Consider the following 15,565-nt stretch of genomic DNA (forward strand, 5'->3'; position numbering starts at 1 on the left):
ACTTTACAGCCACGAGCCGCCACTGGCGCCATCCCAGAAAGTGCGTGCCAGGAGCCTTTCCAAAAATGTGTGAAACGATGAGAACAGTGTATTACCCGTATAGGAGCCTACTTTAAGGAAGAAAGTGCTTAATATTTTGTACAGTAAGCGATAAAGATGTTACAGCAAAAGTTCGCCTTCTTTTTGAACACCACCGAGCTCGACAGCTGCAGTGGCTTAATTGCGGCCAGTATCCAGTATTCGGGAGATAGTGGGTTCGAACCCCACTGTCGGCAGCTCTGAAGATGGTTTTCCGTGGTTTCCCATTTTCACACCGGGCAAATGCTGGGGCTGTACCTAATTAAGGCCACGGCCGCTTCCTTCCCACTCCTAGCTCCTTCCTGTCCCATCGTCGCCATAAGACCTGCCTGTGTCGGTGCGACGTAAAGCAACTTGCAAAAAAAAAATTGCTTTTTGAACACTCTTCGTAGTTCTGACACCACGAGGTCTCCGAAACCGCAAGACTAAACATTAATAACTAGTACCGGTATTCAAAGGGAGATTTTATGTTAGAATCATTTTCTAGTACTTTTCCCACACTGATGGAATCGCGGGTGCGAACTGTGCCGCACATGTAAATTGGCTCGGTTTTACGGCCGGATGCCCTTCCTGATGCGAACAATTTGTGGAGGGATGTATTCTGTATTGTGCTTTTCTGTGGTGGTTAGTAGTGTGATTTTTGTGTGGCTATGAAGAAGAATGTGTTGGGACAAACACCAATACCCAGATCCCAAGCCGTATGAATTAACTATGAACAGTTAAAATCTCCGACCCGGCCTCCGGGAGTGGCAGCTAGTCACACTAACCACTACACCACAGAGGCGGACCACGAATATAATCTGTTTACCCTCCAGGGTTGGATTTTCCCTCGGACTCAGCGAGGGATCCCACATCTACCGCCTCAAGGGCAGTGTCCTGGAGCGTGAGATTTTGGGTCGGGGGATACAACTGGGGAGGACGACCAGAACCTCACCCAGGCAGCCTTATCTGTTATGCCGAACAGGGGCTTTGAGGGGGGGGGGAGATTGGAAAGGATAGACAAGGAAGTGGAAAGTTAGGTACCATCCCGGCATTTGCCTGGAGGAAAAGTGGGGAAACCACGGGAAATCACTTTCAGGATAGCTGAGATGGGAATCGAACCCACCTCTACTTAGCTGGCCTCCCGAGGCTAAGTGGACCCCCTTCCAGCCCTCGTACCAATTCACAAATTTCGTGGCAGAGCCGGAATCGAATCCGGGCTTGGCAGCGAATCACGCTAACCACTACACCACAGAGGCAGACATATTCACTTTCACCCATTTATTTTTTCCCTGTGCAGTTGCGTAGCTGAAAGATGCTCGAATCTATAATAAGAGGGATAAAAAATATTCCTCCGGGCCGGATTTGAACCAGCGACCTATGGATTTCTGATATACATTGAGCCAACTACAGTCCACCGCTCTACCAACTGAGCTACCAGAGGAGTGAAAGTTAGCTATTCTCTCAGAGTATTTTATCTGGATCACGCCACGGCCATTTCACTGTATGATCTTGATAGATGGTGCTTGTGAAGTTATTTACCTCCCTAATTAACAAAACTCTGTGGTGTAGTGGTTAGTGTGATAGCTGTCATACCCGGAAGCCCGGATTCGATTCCCGGCTCTGCCACGAAATTTGAAAATTGGTACGATGGCTGGAACGGGGTCCACTCAGCCTCGGGAGGTCAACTGAGTAGAGGTGGGTTCGATTTCCGTCTCAGCCATGCTGGAAGTGGTTTTCCGTGATTTCCCACTTCTCTTCCAGGCAAATACCGGGATGCTACCTAACTTAAGGCCACGGCCGCTTCCTTCCCTCTTCCTTGTCTATCCCCTACAACCTTCCCATCCTCCCGCAAGGTCCCTGTTCAGCATAGCAGGTGAAGCCGCCTGGGAGAGGTACTGGTCATCCTCCCCAGTGTATCCCCCGACCCAGTGTATGAAGTTCCAGGACACTGCCCATGCGGAGGTAGAGGTGGGATCCCTCCCTGAGTCCGAGGGAAAAATCGACCCTGGAGGGTAAATAGATAAAGAAAGAAAGAATTAGCAAAAAGCATTACCCTGTGTGTTAAGATGCTACCGAACTCGACAGTTTCCATGGGCAGTGCAAACATGCGAAGTAGAAATGTACTGTCAACTGCCCTAAATTTCTTTCTTTCTTCTTTCTTTCTTTCTTTATTTTTTTCTCTCTTTATTTCTTAATCCGTTTACCCTCCAGGGTTGGATTTTCCCTCAGATTAAGCGAGGGATTCCACCTCTACCGCCTCAATTGCAGGGCCCTGGAGAGTGAGGCTTTGCGTCGAGGGGATATATATGCCTGGAGGAGAAGTGGGAAACCACGGAAAACCACTCCGAGGATGGCGGAGGTGGGATTCGCACCCCCTCTCTTCAGTTGACCTCCCGAAGCTGAGTGAATTCCATTCGAGCCCTCGTACCAAATTTCGTGGCAGCTAACCACACTAACCACTACACCACAGAAGCGGACCACGAACATATATTCACGGCTGAAAGATGCTAGAAACTATAATGAGAGGGGGAAAAAATTCCTCCGGGCCGGATTTGAACCAGCGACCTATGGATTTCTGATGTATAGTAAGCCAACTACAGTCCACCGCTCTACCAACTGAGCTACCAGAGGAGGTGAAAGTCGGCTATTCACTCACAGTATTTTATCTGGATCACGCCACGACCATTTCAATGTATGACCTTGATAGATGGTGCTTGTGAAGTTATTTACCTCCATAATTAGCAATAAGATGCTATCGAGTTCGACAGTTTCCATGGGCAGTGCAAACATGCAAACTAGAAATATACTGTCAACTGCCCTTACATTCTTTCTTCCCTTCTTTCTTTCTTTCTTTCTTTCTTTCTTTCTTTCTTACTTTCTTTCTTAATCCGTTTACCCTTCACGGTTGGCCTTTCCTTCAGCTTAAGCGAGAGATCCCATCTCTACCGGCTCAAGGGCAGTATCCTGGAGCGTGAGACATCGGGTCCGGGATACAACTAGGGAGGAAGATCAGTACCTCGCCCAGGCGGCTTCAGAAATAGATAAATCGTTCCTAATTTTCTTGATGAACAGGGGCCTTGTGGGAGGATGGGCAGTTTGGAAGGGATAGACAAAGAAGGGGGAAGGAAGTGGCTGTGGCCTTTAGTTAGGGACCTTTCCGGCATTTGCTGGAGGAGAAGTGGGAAACCATGGAAAACCACTTCCAGGATGGCTGAGGTGGAAATCGAATCCCCTTCTACTCAGTTGACCTCCCGAGGCTGAGTGGACCCCGTTCCAGCCCTCGTACCAATTTTCACATGTCGTGGCAGAACCGGGCACCACTACATCACAGAGACGGACATTATTATTATTATTATTATTATTATTATTATTATTATTATTATTATTATTATTATTATTATTATTTTCTTTGCGTTTAGGCCATCTGTGGACCACGGTGCTTTAGTTATAGCTGTGTTTTTGTCGTCGTCTGCCCCTTTTAGCGTACTGAATTGTATTCTTAGTGGCCTCTTGAGCATTCGTGTCGGCCCAGTATTCCTTCATTTTCTCGCTGAATTCTTTCCTGCGCTCCTCTGACCAATTCCCGGCTCCTTTGTGGCTAGCCGATGTAAGGAATGTTAGGAAAGGTTTAGTTTTGACCATTAAACGGTATTCATTCCTGTCAGTTATGGCGGATTGATTAATATTAAGCTCTGCAAGATCTTTGTCCACTTGTTTGGTCCAGGGGAATCCAGTAGCTTTGCCTTTATTAGCAAACTTGAAGATCTAGTGGGATAATCTATAAGGATCCATTCTGCATGAGATGTCCATAGAAAATCAGACGTTTTCTTCTGATGGCATCTATGAACTTTTCTTGATGCTGGTAGAGCTCATTGTTGGGTTTGTACCATCGCCTTCCATCTGGTAGGATCCTTGGCCCTATTATTCTTCTCAGAAATTTCTGTTCTTGCACTTCCAGGGCTCTCAGTGTGGTCTTTTTAGTTAGAGATAAGCATTCTGCTGCGTAGAGGACTGATGGTCTGACTACTGCATTATAGTGTCTCAGTTTTACATTCTTTGATAAATGCTTTGAGGCATACAGTTTTCTGCAGGCATGGTAGGCCTTGTCTAATTTGAATTTCCTTTGTTCAAGAGCCTTCGTTTCACTTAGCTCCTCCGATATCCACTCTCCGAGGTACTTCAAATTTTTAGCTCTCTCGATATGCTTTGTATCACTGACTCCCATTGTTGTAGGGGCATCTTTGATGTTGGTGATAAACTCGGTCTTTCCTATGTTGATCATAAGGCCCGCTTTACAGTAGCTTCTATAGAGTGCAGTGTTTGAAGCTGCATAGTGGCCTCATGCATGTTGTTTACTAATAAAGTAAGGTCATCAGCAAAGGCCAGGCATGGAATCCTCAGGTTGTCTGATTTAAACCCCATCCTTAATCCGGTGTTCTCAGGTAATGACTTGGTCCATTCTCTTATGATCTTTTCCAGGACAGTTAAATAATATGCATGAGATTCCACCTCCTTGACTTACCCCTGTTTTGATTGTGAAACTCTCTGATAATTGACCTCTAAACTTAACTTTGGAAATGGTGTTGGGCAGGGTGGCTTGCACCAACCTATTAATTTTTTCGTTTAGTCCTAGTTCTTTTAAGGTGTTGAAGAGTGTGATCCTACCTACGGAGTCATATGCCTTCTGAAAGTCGACAAAGATAGCTACCCACTATCGGCATCTTTTCTTGCTATACTGAAGGATGGTCTACAGATTTTGTATCTGTTCAGCACAAGACCTTGCAGTTCTGAACCCTGCTTGATATTCTCCTAATTATTTATCCAGTTGTCTTATTATTATTATTATTATTATTATTATTATTATTATTATTATTATTATTATTATTATTTCCTCTGTGCTGTAGTGGTTAACGTAATTAGCTGCCATCCCCGGAGGCCCGGGTTCTATTCCCATGCTCCCAGAAGGCCCCTGTTCAGCATTGCGATGAGGCCGCTTGGGTGAGGTACTGGTCCTCCTTCCCAGTTGTATCCCCGAGCCGATGTCTGACGCTCCAGGACACTGCCCTTGAGGCGGAAGAGGTGGGATCCCTCGTTGAGTCCGAGGGAAAACCAACCCTGGCGCGTAAATAGATTAATAAAGAAAGAAGAAAGGATTATTAATTCCTGTACGGAAGTATATTTACAAAGGTCTGTTTCCAGACCACTTTGCTGTACGGGAGTGAAAGCTAGGTTGACTCAGGATTTCATACTCATAAGTAGGAAGTAACGGACGTTAAGAGAGCACGAATGAATGATGGTACAAACAGATGGGCCAGGCTGAGTGGCTCAGACGGTTGAGGCACTGACCTTCTGACCCCTACTTGGCAGGTTCCATCCTGGCTCAGTCCGGTGGTATTTGAAGGTGCTCAAATACGTCAGCCTCGTGTCGGTAGATTTTCTGGCACGTAAAAGAACTCCTGCGGGACTAAATTCCGGCACCTCGGCGTCTCCGAAGACCTTAAAATAGTAGTTAGTGGGACGTAAAGCAAATAACATTAACAAACAGATGGCACCAATGGCCGGGAGATGTGATGATGGCTAAGATAGGAATCGATTTGATGGACGAAGCTGTACGTATAAACCGGTTTCGGTTGTGAGGTTACTTGAAGTGAATGGAGAAGGATAGGTTACTTAGGAGAATGGGGGAGGGGAGTTGAGAGAAGTAGAGGGAGACCGGTGGGGCCATTGCTGTACTGCTCTGAATTATTTAATAATAAGTGTTGTGGATCTAACCAAGGCCAAAGAGTTAGCTGCAAAAAGAGGATTAGCCCTATAGAGGCGCTTGCTCAACTCACACAGGCTTGCAGACTGAACGCTCAAAGCCATAACAGTCTGTAACGACAATACGTATATGTTGTTTGCATGTATTGTGGATTCAATAGACTTTTACTTAGTAACGAGTTAATGTATCCTCAGAAACATGTTTTCAGCTGTGGGGAATTGGGCTCCGGAATCACCGGATATGATCTGAGATATAGTAACTTCAATTGTGACGAATTTAATTTTATTGGGAACTTTAACTTCCTACACCTGCCAAAATTATAGATCCAGATACTGGGGCTTCCACATGTGCTTTTGGTAATCATAAATGAACAAGAAATATTGGTATTTTTACTAAAAAGGTCAAGATTAAGACCAAGTAAAACATAACATTAAACAAATTTACATTTCTTAACAAGCAAGAAAAGATGCCGCTAGTGGGTAGCTATCTTTGTCGACTTTCAGAAGGCATATGACTCCGTAGGTAGGGTCACACTCTTCAACACCTTAAAAGAACTAGGACTAAACGAAAAAATTAATAGGTTGGTGCAAGCCACCCTGCCCAACACCATTTCCAAAGTGAAGTTTAGAGGTCAATTATCAGAGAGTTTCACAATCAAAACAGGGGTAAGGCAAGGAGGTGGAATCTCATGCATATTATTTAACTGTCCTGGAAAAGATCATAAGAGAATGGACCAAGTCATTACCTGAGAACACCGGATTAAGGATGGGGTTTAAATCAGACAACCTGAGGATTCCATGCCTGGCCTTTGCTGATGACCTTACTTTATTAGTAAACAACATGCATGAGGCCACTATGCAGCTTAAAACACTGCATTCTATAGAAGCTACTGTAAAGCGGGCCTTATGATCAACATAGGAAAGACCGAGTTTATCACCAACATCAAAGATGCCCCTACAACAATGGGAGTCAGTGATACAAAGCATATCGAGAGAGCTAAAAATTTGAAGTACCTCGGAGAGTGGATATCGGAGGAGCTGTGAAACGATGGCTCTTGAACAAAGGAAATTCAAATTAGACAAGGCCTACCATGCCTGCAGAAAACTGTATGCCTCAAAGCATTTATCAAAGAATGTAAAACTGAGACACTATAATGCAGTAGTCAGACCATCAGTCCTCTACGCAGCAGAATGCTTATCTCTAACTAAAAAGACCCCACTGAGAGCCCTGGAAGTGCAAGAACAGAAATTCCTGAGAAGAATAATAGGGCCAAGGATCCTACCAGATGGAAGGCGATGGTACAAACCCAACAATGAGCTCTACCAGCATCAAGAAAAGTTCATAGATGCCATCAGAAGAAAACGTCTGACTTTCTATGGACATCTCATGCAGAATGGATCCTTATAGATTATCCCACAAGATCTTCAAGTTTGCTAATAAAGGCAAAGCTACTGGATTCCTCTGGACCAAACAAGTGGACAAAGATCTTGCAGAGCTTAATATTAATCAAACCGCCATAACTGACAGGAATGAATACCGTTTAATGGTCAAAACTAAACCTTTCCTAACATTCCTTACATCAGCTAGCCACAAAGGAGCCGGGAATTGGTCAGAGGAGCGCAGAAAAGAATTCAGCGAGAAAATGAAGGAATACTGGGCCGACACGAAGGCTCAAGAGGCCACTAAGAATACAATCCAGTACGATAAAAGGGGCAGACGACGACAAAAACACAGCTAGAACACAAGCACCGTGGTCCACAGATGGCCTAAACGCAAAGATAATAATAATAATAATAATAATAATAATAATAATAATAATAATAATAATAATAATAATAATAATAATGTCCGTCTCTGTGCTGTAGTGGTGCCCGGCTCTGCCACGACATATGAAAATTGGTACGAGGGCTGGAACGGGGTCCACTCAGCCTCGGGAGGTCAACTGAGTAGAGGGGGATTCGATTCCCACCTCAGCCATCCTGGAAGTGGTTTTCCATGGTTTCCCACTTCTCCTCCAGGCAAATGCCGGAATGGTCCCTAACTAAAAGCCACGGCCGCTTCCTTCCCCCTTCCTTGTCTATCCCCTCCAAACTGCCCATCCTCCCACAAGGCCCTGTTCATCAAAGCAGGTGAATCCGCCTGGGCGAGGTACTGGTCATCCTCCCCAGTTGTATCCCCGACCCGATGTCTCACGCTCCAGGACACTGCCCTTGAGACGGTAGAGGTAGGATCTCTCGCTTAAGCTGAGGGAAAAGTCAACCCTGGAGGGTAAACTGATTAAGAAAGAAAGAAAGAAAGAAAGAAAGAAAGAAAGAAAGAAAGAAAGAAAGAAAGAAAAAAAGAATGTAAGGGCAGTTGACAGTATATTTCTAGTTAGCATGTTTGCACTGCCCATGGAAACTGTCGAACTCGATAGCATCTTAACACACAGGGAAATGCTTTTTTCTAACTATGGAGATAAATAACTTAACAAGCACCATCTATCAAGGTCGTAGCGTGATCCAGATAAAATACTATGAGTGAAGAACCGACTTTCACCTCCTCTGGTAGCTCAGTTGGTAGAGCGGTGGGCTGTAGTTGGCTTACTATACATCAGAAATCCATAGGTCGCTGGTTCAAATCCGGCCCGGAGGAATTTTTTTCCCCTCTCATTATGGTTTCGAGCATCTTTCCGCCACTCAATTGCAAACGGGAGAAAATATATGGGTGACCGTGAATATATGTTCGTGGTCTGCTTCTGTGGTGTAGTGGTTAGTGTGATTAGCTGCCACGAAATTTGGTACGAGGGCTGGAACGGAATTCACTCAGCTTCGGGAGGTCAACTGAAGAGAGGGGGTGCGAATCCCACCTCCGCCATCCTCGGAGCGGTTTTCCGTGGTTTCCCACTTCTCCTCCAGGCAAATGCCGGGATGGTACCTAACTTAACCCCACTGCCGCTTCCTTCCCTATTCTTTGTCTGTCCCTTCCAAACCTACCCTCCCGCCACAAAGCCCCTGTTCAGTATAGCAGGTGAGGCAGCTTAGGCGAGGTACTGGTCCTCTACCTCTTGAGGGAATGGGGATGTCGAAAGGATATAACCATCAAAGTTGCCTATCAGCCTATTTCTGTCGGATGATAGCTTTAATATCAGATTTGACAGAATGTTAGGGACATTAGCTGGTTGGCCCGATATGGTGATGCGATTGTTGGCCACTCCATGCAGGAGTAGAGCAATCAAATGATGCGAAATATCTTGGATTTTCTCTTCTTTCCTGCCAACAAGCTATTTGTATCCTCTGTACAGGGTAATGGGAAACAATGTGAACCGGATATATGAACGTTAGAGGGTTGGTCATGCTTATAAATAATTTGAAAGAAATCGTTCAATATCTCGCAGCATTGTTATTTTATCAGCTACTGAAATCAGCCAATCAGATCGCTTCGCGGGAGAATTCACATGGACTTTGCGTGCCGATGTTGCTAAATTTGTACGTGACGACTTGAGAGCCATGCCGAGGAATCAGCATCAAACACACCGTTGGTTTCAGCCAGTGTCACCGTAGTGCACTTGCTATGACGTGATCCTGTCAGCTCGGTGGTCTGTATTCAAGCCCCTCCCCTGGCGAAGTTTTATTCTTCGTCTAGTGCTCTCATGCTGGCCCTAAGCTTTGGCTTTTCCCTCGTACTCAGCGAGGAAACCCACCTCTACCACCTCAAGGGCAGTGTCCTGGAGCTTCAGACTCTGGGTCGGGGATACAACTGGGGAGTATGACCAGTACCTCGCCCAGGCTGCCTCACCTGCTATGCTGAACAGGGGCCCTGTGGGGGATGGGAAGATTGGAAGGGATAGACAAGGAAGAGGGAAGGAAGCGGCCGTGGCCTTAAGTTAGGGACCATCCCGGCATTTGCCTGGAGGAGAAGTGGGAAACCACGGAAAACCACTTCCAGGATGGCTGAGGTGGGAATCGAACCTCAGTTGACCTCTACTCACTTGACCTCCCGAGGCTGAGTGGACCCCGTTCCAGCTGTCGTATCACTTTTCAAATTTCGTGGCAGAGCCGGGAATCGAACCCGGGCCTCCGGAGGTGGCAGCTAATCACACTAACCACTACACCATAGAGGCGGACCCTTAGGAAATTACAACCAAATTACTATTTTGAATGAAACATCTGGGATGACCCAATTGGTACACACATGCACACAATTGTTGTCACCGAGTGAGTTGGCCGTGCAGTTAGGGGCGCGGAACTCTGAACTTGCATTCGAAATATACTGTGTTCGTCCCTCACTGTCGGCAGCCTTGAAGAATCTTTCCCGTGGTTTCACATTTTCACACCAGGCAATTGCTCTGGCTGTACCTTGTATTTAATTTTGTTTAGCTGAAGGTACAAGTTAAGCCGCGCACAATTTGAATAACATGGTGAAAAACAACGAATAATTTATAAAACGGAATATATAAAGTCAAGTTAAAATTCAAAGTAGAAATCCAGAGATATGTGCAATGCAGAACAATAGAAAGGAAAATAATACAAAAATACAAAAACACAAAAGTAATGCAAAATATAATACATAAATTATGAGATGAAAATTGTGAACTAAACTAGGATGTCTAATTGTTACAGCCACTGAATAGCCGTTGTTAAAGCTGTCAGAAGGTCTTCAATACTTCCACGGAAGACTCTATGTGGGCATCTGAAAGTGATGAGTCGAATTATCTGCAAGTAATCATCGCAGTCACCGCTAGGATAAGGTCGAAGTGCCCAAGTATGCATCGCAGAGCAACTTTCTCCATGCTCAGTGCGCACTTTGTTTGTGAGACCCTTACACTCCGCGGAAGATGAAATCCGGGCGGGGCCTACGTACAGTCAAAGATCGATTTCCAATCACCGGAGGCCTTAAGAGTCCATACTTCATTCCAGGTTCGCAGTCCTCAACAGCTTTTCCTTTCATGAGTTTTTCAGCCAGCAGCAGGGGAGGGTGTCTGGATTTCAGTCAGTTTGAAGCGATTCTCCGAATGTCTTGGTGAACTGGAAGTGATTTATTGGTCTGTATTTTATTTGCTCCTCAGGCACGGCCGCTTCTTTCCCACTCCTAGCCAATTTCTGTCCAATCGTCACGACAAGACACACCTATGTTTGTGCAAAGTAAAGCAACTTGTAAAAATGAATAATTATACTCGACAATGAATGACAACATTTGATTAATTACTAGCTATTTACAAAAGTCGCAGTGTGTCATCTGCTGGCAATCTTTACCTGGAACGGCGCGATCCTCCGTAATTTTCACTGAAAGATTTCGCCCTTCACTTTAAGTTTGGACCACATGCGCCACAACCACTTCACACAGCTGATCCATGTAGTCAGGCTCGAACGCACGTGTGACTTGACTCCAGATCAGACCAATAACTCACACAATTAACAAATGTGACCGCTTCACACACTGAAGTAGCAGCTCACGAATTGTAACTGAATACTCAAAACAAAACACTCAGCAACAACAACAATAACAACAACTCTATTTGCAGCGAGCCCACTCTTATATTCCTGGCGATTAAGATTGAGTACCTTCGGGATGCGGCCAAAATACGAGTATTCTTTCGCCCTTCAAAAATTCACGGAGACACCATACGCAGCTAACAAAAAAGCAGAGGTTACCACAACACCGCAGGCTGACCGGTAGCTCCTCGGACTTACTCGTTCATCCCTTCCAGGAACTACCAAAGGGGGAATCTAGGGAACCGACAGTCTCATTACCATATAAAATAGCCCCCCTTTGAGAGCTGATCTTCCCGATCAGTTTTTATCTTCACTTGTTCCTCGGCAAGGTGCCAATTGGTGCAGATGCACCACCTTCATCTTGCACCTTGGACTCCGTTGTATGCGATTGATGACATTTATTCTCTTCATAACGGGGTAGGGGCCTTCCAACGCCTTCTGCAGTTTGGGAGGCAAATCCCTCTTCCTTGTAGGTTTATACAGCCATACTGTCACTCTCATGATATCCTGTAGCGTTAGCTCGTTGATCTTACCATGCCTTAATTTGGTGGCTTTCTCTATTCAATCTCGTCCGGACAGCGGCACCATCGTTCTTGCTGGTGTGCATACCGTGACCTCGTGCACTGCTGACGGGTATGCTAAGAGAAATAAGGGAATATGATCTTGGTCTATCTGATGTTCGCTGACGACTAGTTGCAGGTGATTCTGGATGACCTTGCTAAATCGTTCCACCAGTTCGTACGAACGGGCATGTTCAAGCTTGGTTCTGGTTTTCCGGATATCCAACAGTCGGCATATATTTTGGAAGACCGTTGACTCGAAAATCTGTCCTTGGTCGAAATGTGGATCTAATGGTACGCCGAATCTGCTGACGAACTCGTTCAAGTTGGTTTCCGCCAGCGTAGTTGTTTCCTGGTTCGGGAGCTCATACTCCCTGATCACTTAGTGAAGTAGTCCTGCCTCACAGTTAGGGAATGGTCCGGCCATATCAATTGCCACTCTTTCGAGGAGTGCGCCCGCGTTGTGCATCTTCATTCCGCCTTTACGTTTCCAGCCTGGTCCATTTTAGGGTACACACTCAATGCTTTTCGTGCGTACGTTTTCCACGTCTACTTGGTATCCCGCTTTCTCCAGGATATTCTTGATCCCAAGGTATCCTCTCGATGCTCCACCATAAACTTACTTCAATACTTCCACCACCATACCTCGTGGGACAACCACCTACTTCCGGAATGTCTTCCCGTCGCTACTTTCCGAGACGCGCTTTAGCAATCCATCACTGGTCACCATCGAATCCCGTTGTGAGCAGTACGACTTAATCTTGGGGATGTGGTTATTAACTTGCGTCGTTCCACGCCTCGGAACATGGGTACTTCAACTCAGCTGAGCAGTCCCTTATCCTCGACATCCTTCAGTGGTTCCATTCAAGCGTTGCGCCTCCAGTTCCCCCCAAACCCCACGGTCGTTCTTCGGCAGGGAACTTCGTGTTCTCCATCCACGTCCACCTCGGTCCTAACTTGGATATCCAGGACGTCTCGCAGATTCACTTGGCATAAAGTAATGCCTTCCCACGCCTGTCACATAGCAATTTTTTCATCCCCATACCGAAGATTGTTGCAGATCATGTTCGGAATGGTTTTAAGCTCATGCAACAAATGAAGGCCTATGATTGTCTCGTCCACGATGTTTGTCACAGTAACCGTGTGCTCGACTATCCTCCACCTCCGTCCCACGGAGAATTCTATCACCGTTTCTATGTCGTCTCTACAGTGGCAGTTGCTAGGTTAAAGTCCATATGCACCTGTCACGCAACCATTGGCTTGACGATGGTCCTCGTTGTTCCTGTATCAATTAACGTGCTCCACGGCATCCCATTTACGATTCCATTTACCATCAGACTGCTACCGTCAGATCGTAGTCTCATTAAGCGGGCCTTGGCTGCTGGAGATTTATGACTATCCTGAGCCACCTTCACCCTGTAAGGTCTAATTGTCATTTCCCTGACAAGTGTGTTTCCTGGCCGTCCTGATTTCAGGTGGAGGCCCTCATCTTCGGCGGGCTTCACAGTTCCGACTTATGTGGCCCCTGTTACCACAATCTCAGCGTGTGGCAGATCCTCGGAGCAACCGCTGACTCGAGCTTCATTCCGTCGCCTCACTTACTGGGTTCCACTTGGTTTCTCAGAACCTGCTTGCGGCTTCAAGGAAACCGATCAGTGACTTATCTTCCTGCGGCCGCGGAGTTTCCTGCACTTCCAGGTGATGTACCGTAGTCCGTACTATCGATACCTGCTTCATGACCTCGAACTCCAACGCGTAGCCGTCAGCGACTCCGAGGTAACTTTGTGACTGGTGAGTCGTAAGACCTGTTGAGTATCGTGGTTGCATTGTCTATGAAAGTATGTCTAAGCACCTATTCGAGACAGTTGCACAATCGGTATGTTATAATTAGTACGCAGACCATCTGGATGGTACTACTTCAGAATAACTGATTAATAATGGTATTGATTTTGCATCCCATCAACGAATTTTAATGGTTTTCGAAGATACCGATGTGCTGGAATTTTGTCTCACATGAGATAATTTACGTGCCAGAAAATCCACCGAAACGAGGCTGACGTATTTGAGCACCTTCAAATACCACTGGACTGAGTCGGTTTGAACCCGCCAACTTAAGCTCAGAAGGTCTGAGCCCGACCACTTCAGAAGGCCTGCAACTCCAGTGGCAGGGAAATTGGTCATATTGTGAGGGGAGAAAATTTGCTAAGTTGGTTACTGTTAATTGGGGCACTTGATACGTATAATGAAGATAAAGCAGTGTTATCCAACACAGTATGTGGTTGCTAGTGAATAGAGAGTAAAAAGGAGATATTAATCTTTCTATGACGATCTGAAGAAATCTAAAAGTGTATATTCTCTTAACTCTCTATCGTGACTTCTACGAAGAGACGCGTCTTATTTAGTGCTTGTCACCTTGTGTAGGCTGTGGATGCTCCTTTTATGGCAAATAAGGTCAGATGTAGGCGTCACTTAATTGAGCAGATCCCCGCTGTGACTAGAGTGCAGCAGCTGGAGGGACATTATACGGTATAGATGTTAGTTTATCACGCTGTCGCAAGTCAACTAGTTCTGCTCCCAAAGGATTACAACTTCTGAAATAGTGGCGTGGAAACTAGGGAGACCAAAGATGAGTTTCACATTACCTCCACTTATTATGACAAGTTCTCTTCCAATCTGTCCATTCGCCTATTATGTTTTCGGAGCCTACTTTTCATGTCCATTACCTTTCTGCATCTGCTACGATTATTATCAAAGCCCGGATTTTCATGCCGTAACAGGTTAGATTACAAACTAAATTTGGTTAATAGAAAGTGTCGGCCACCCGCTCTTTAATAATGTAGCAAGAGTAACATAAATTATAGGAGTTCATATGGGCCTACACCTAATGTTTATGCAAACCCCATAGCATAATCGTTGTGAAGGTAGACTATACTTGCTTCTCGCTTCAGAAACCTTCTAACCTATTAATGCATAAAAATCCGGGCTCTAACCATTATTGAGGAATATGTTGCCACACCACTTCGATTTTTCTCAAGAATCCACTTGAACCTGGCGTTGCTTCCAGTACGTGTCCGGATCTTTGGGTAAATGTTCAGTGTAGTGGCATTCGGTTCGGAGGACCGTGAATTCAATTCCTGGCCGAGTCGGTGAGACAGATCCTCGACCTGCAGGAAACACAGAACACGCTGTCCTGTTGGCAGACAACAGTTTCAGGTTCAAGATGAGCTTCTCGTTACGGCGTGCATGCATCCTTCTAATGAGATGTTCTAATGATCTAGACGTTATAGCCGTGAATGCATTTTATTGCTTAATAATAATGTGATTTGCTTTAATACTTTTACGGTTTTAGGAGACGCCGAGGTGCCGGAATTTCGTCCCTCAGGAGTTATTTTACATGCCAGTAAATCTACCCATATGAGGCTGACGTATTTGAGTACCCTCAAATTCCACCGGACTGAGTCAGGATCGAGCCTGCCAAGTTGGGGTCGGAAGGCCAGCGCCTCAACCGTCTGAGCCACTCATCCCGGCATTGTATTGTTTATTAAATACGATAAAGAAGTGGAAAACGAAGTACCTTGGACACGTACTGAGTCATGACTCTCTTCTCCAAATCATAATTCAAGAGAAAGTATCGGGAAAGAGACCCAGTGGACGACCAAAGATCTCATACATCAGGAACTGCGTCGGTGAACGGGCATGTGGGTCATGTA

General features: G+C 45.6%; 3 non-coding genes across 3 annotated transcripts; 1 reads left to right on the forward strand and 2 right to left on the reverse strand.

Moving 5' to 3' along the window:
* Positions 1–1,407: 1,407 nt before the first annotated feature.
* On the reverse strand, positions 1,408–1,501 carry TRNAY-GUA (transfer RNA tyrosine (anticodon GUA)). The gene is made up of 2 exons: positions 1,465–1,501; positions 1,408–1,443 (listed from the first exon to the last, which is right to left on the reverse strand). It is a non-coding gene; the product is annotated as a tRNA-Tyr (tRNA).
* Positions 1,502–2,597: 1,096 nt separating this feature from the next.
* On the reverse strand, positions 2,598–2,691 carry TRNAY-GUA (transfer RNA tyrosine (anticodon GUA)). The gene is made up of 2 exons: positions 2,655–2,691; positions 2,598–2,633 (listed from the first exon to the last, which is right to left on the reverse strand). It is a non-coding gene; the product is annotated as a tRNA-Tyr (tRNA).
* Positions 2,692–8,361: 5,670 nt separating this feature from the next.
* TRNAY-GUA (transfer RNA tyrosine (anticodon GUA)) lies at positions 8,362–8,455 on the forward strand. The gene is made up of 2 exons: positions 8,362–8,398; positions 8,420–8,455. It is a non-coding gene; the product is annotated as a tRNA-Tyr (tRNA).
* Positions 8,456–15,565: the final 7,110 nt, after the last annotated feature.

Source organism: Anabrus simplex, chromosome 5 (assembly GCF_040414725.1).
Source record: "Anabrus simplex isolate iqAnaSimp1 chromosome 5, ASM4041472v1, whole genome shotgun sequence".
Taxonomy (NCBI): Eukaryota; Metazoa; Arthropoda; class Insecta; order Orthoptera; family Tettigoniidae; genus Anabrus; species Anabrus simplex.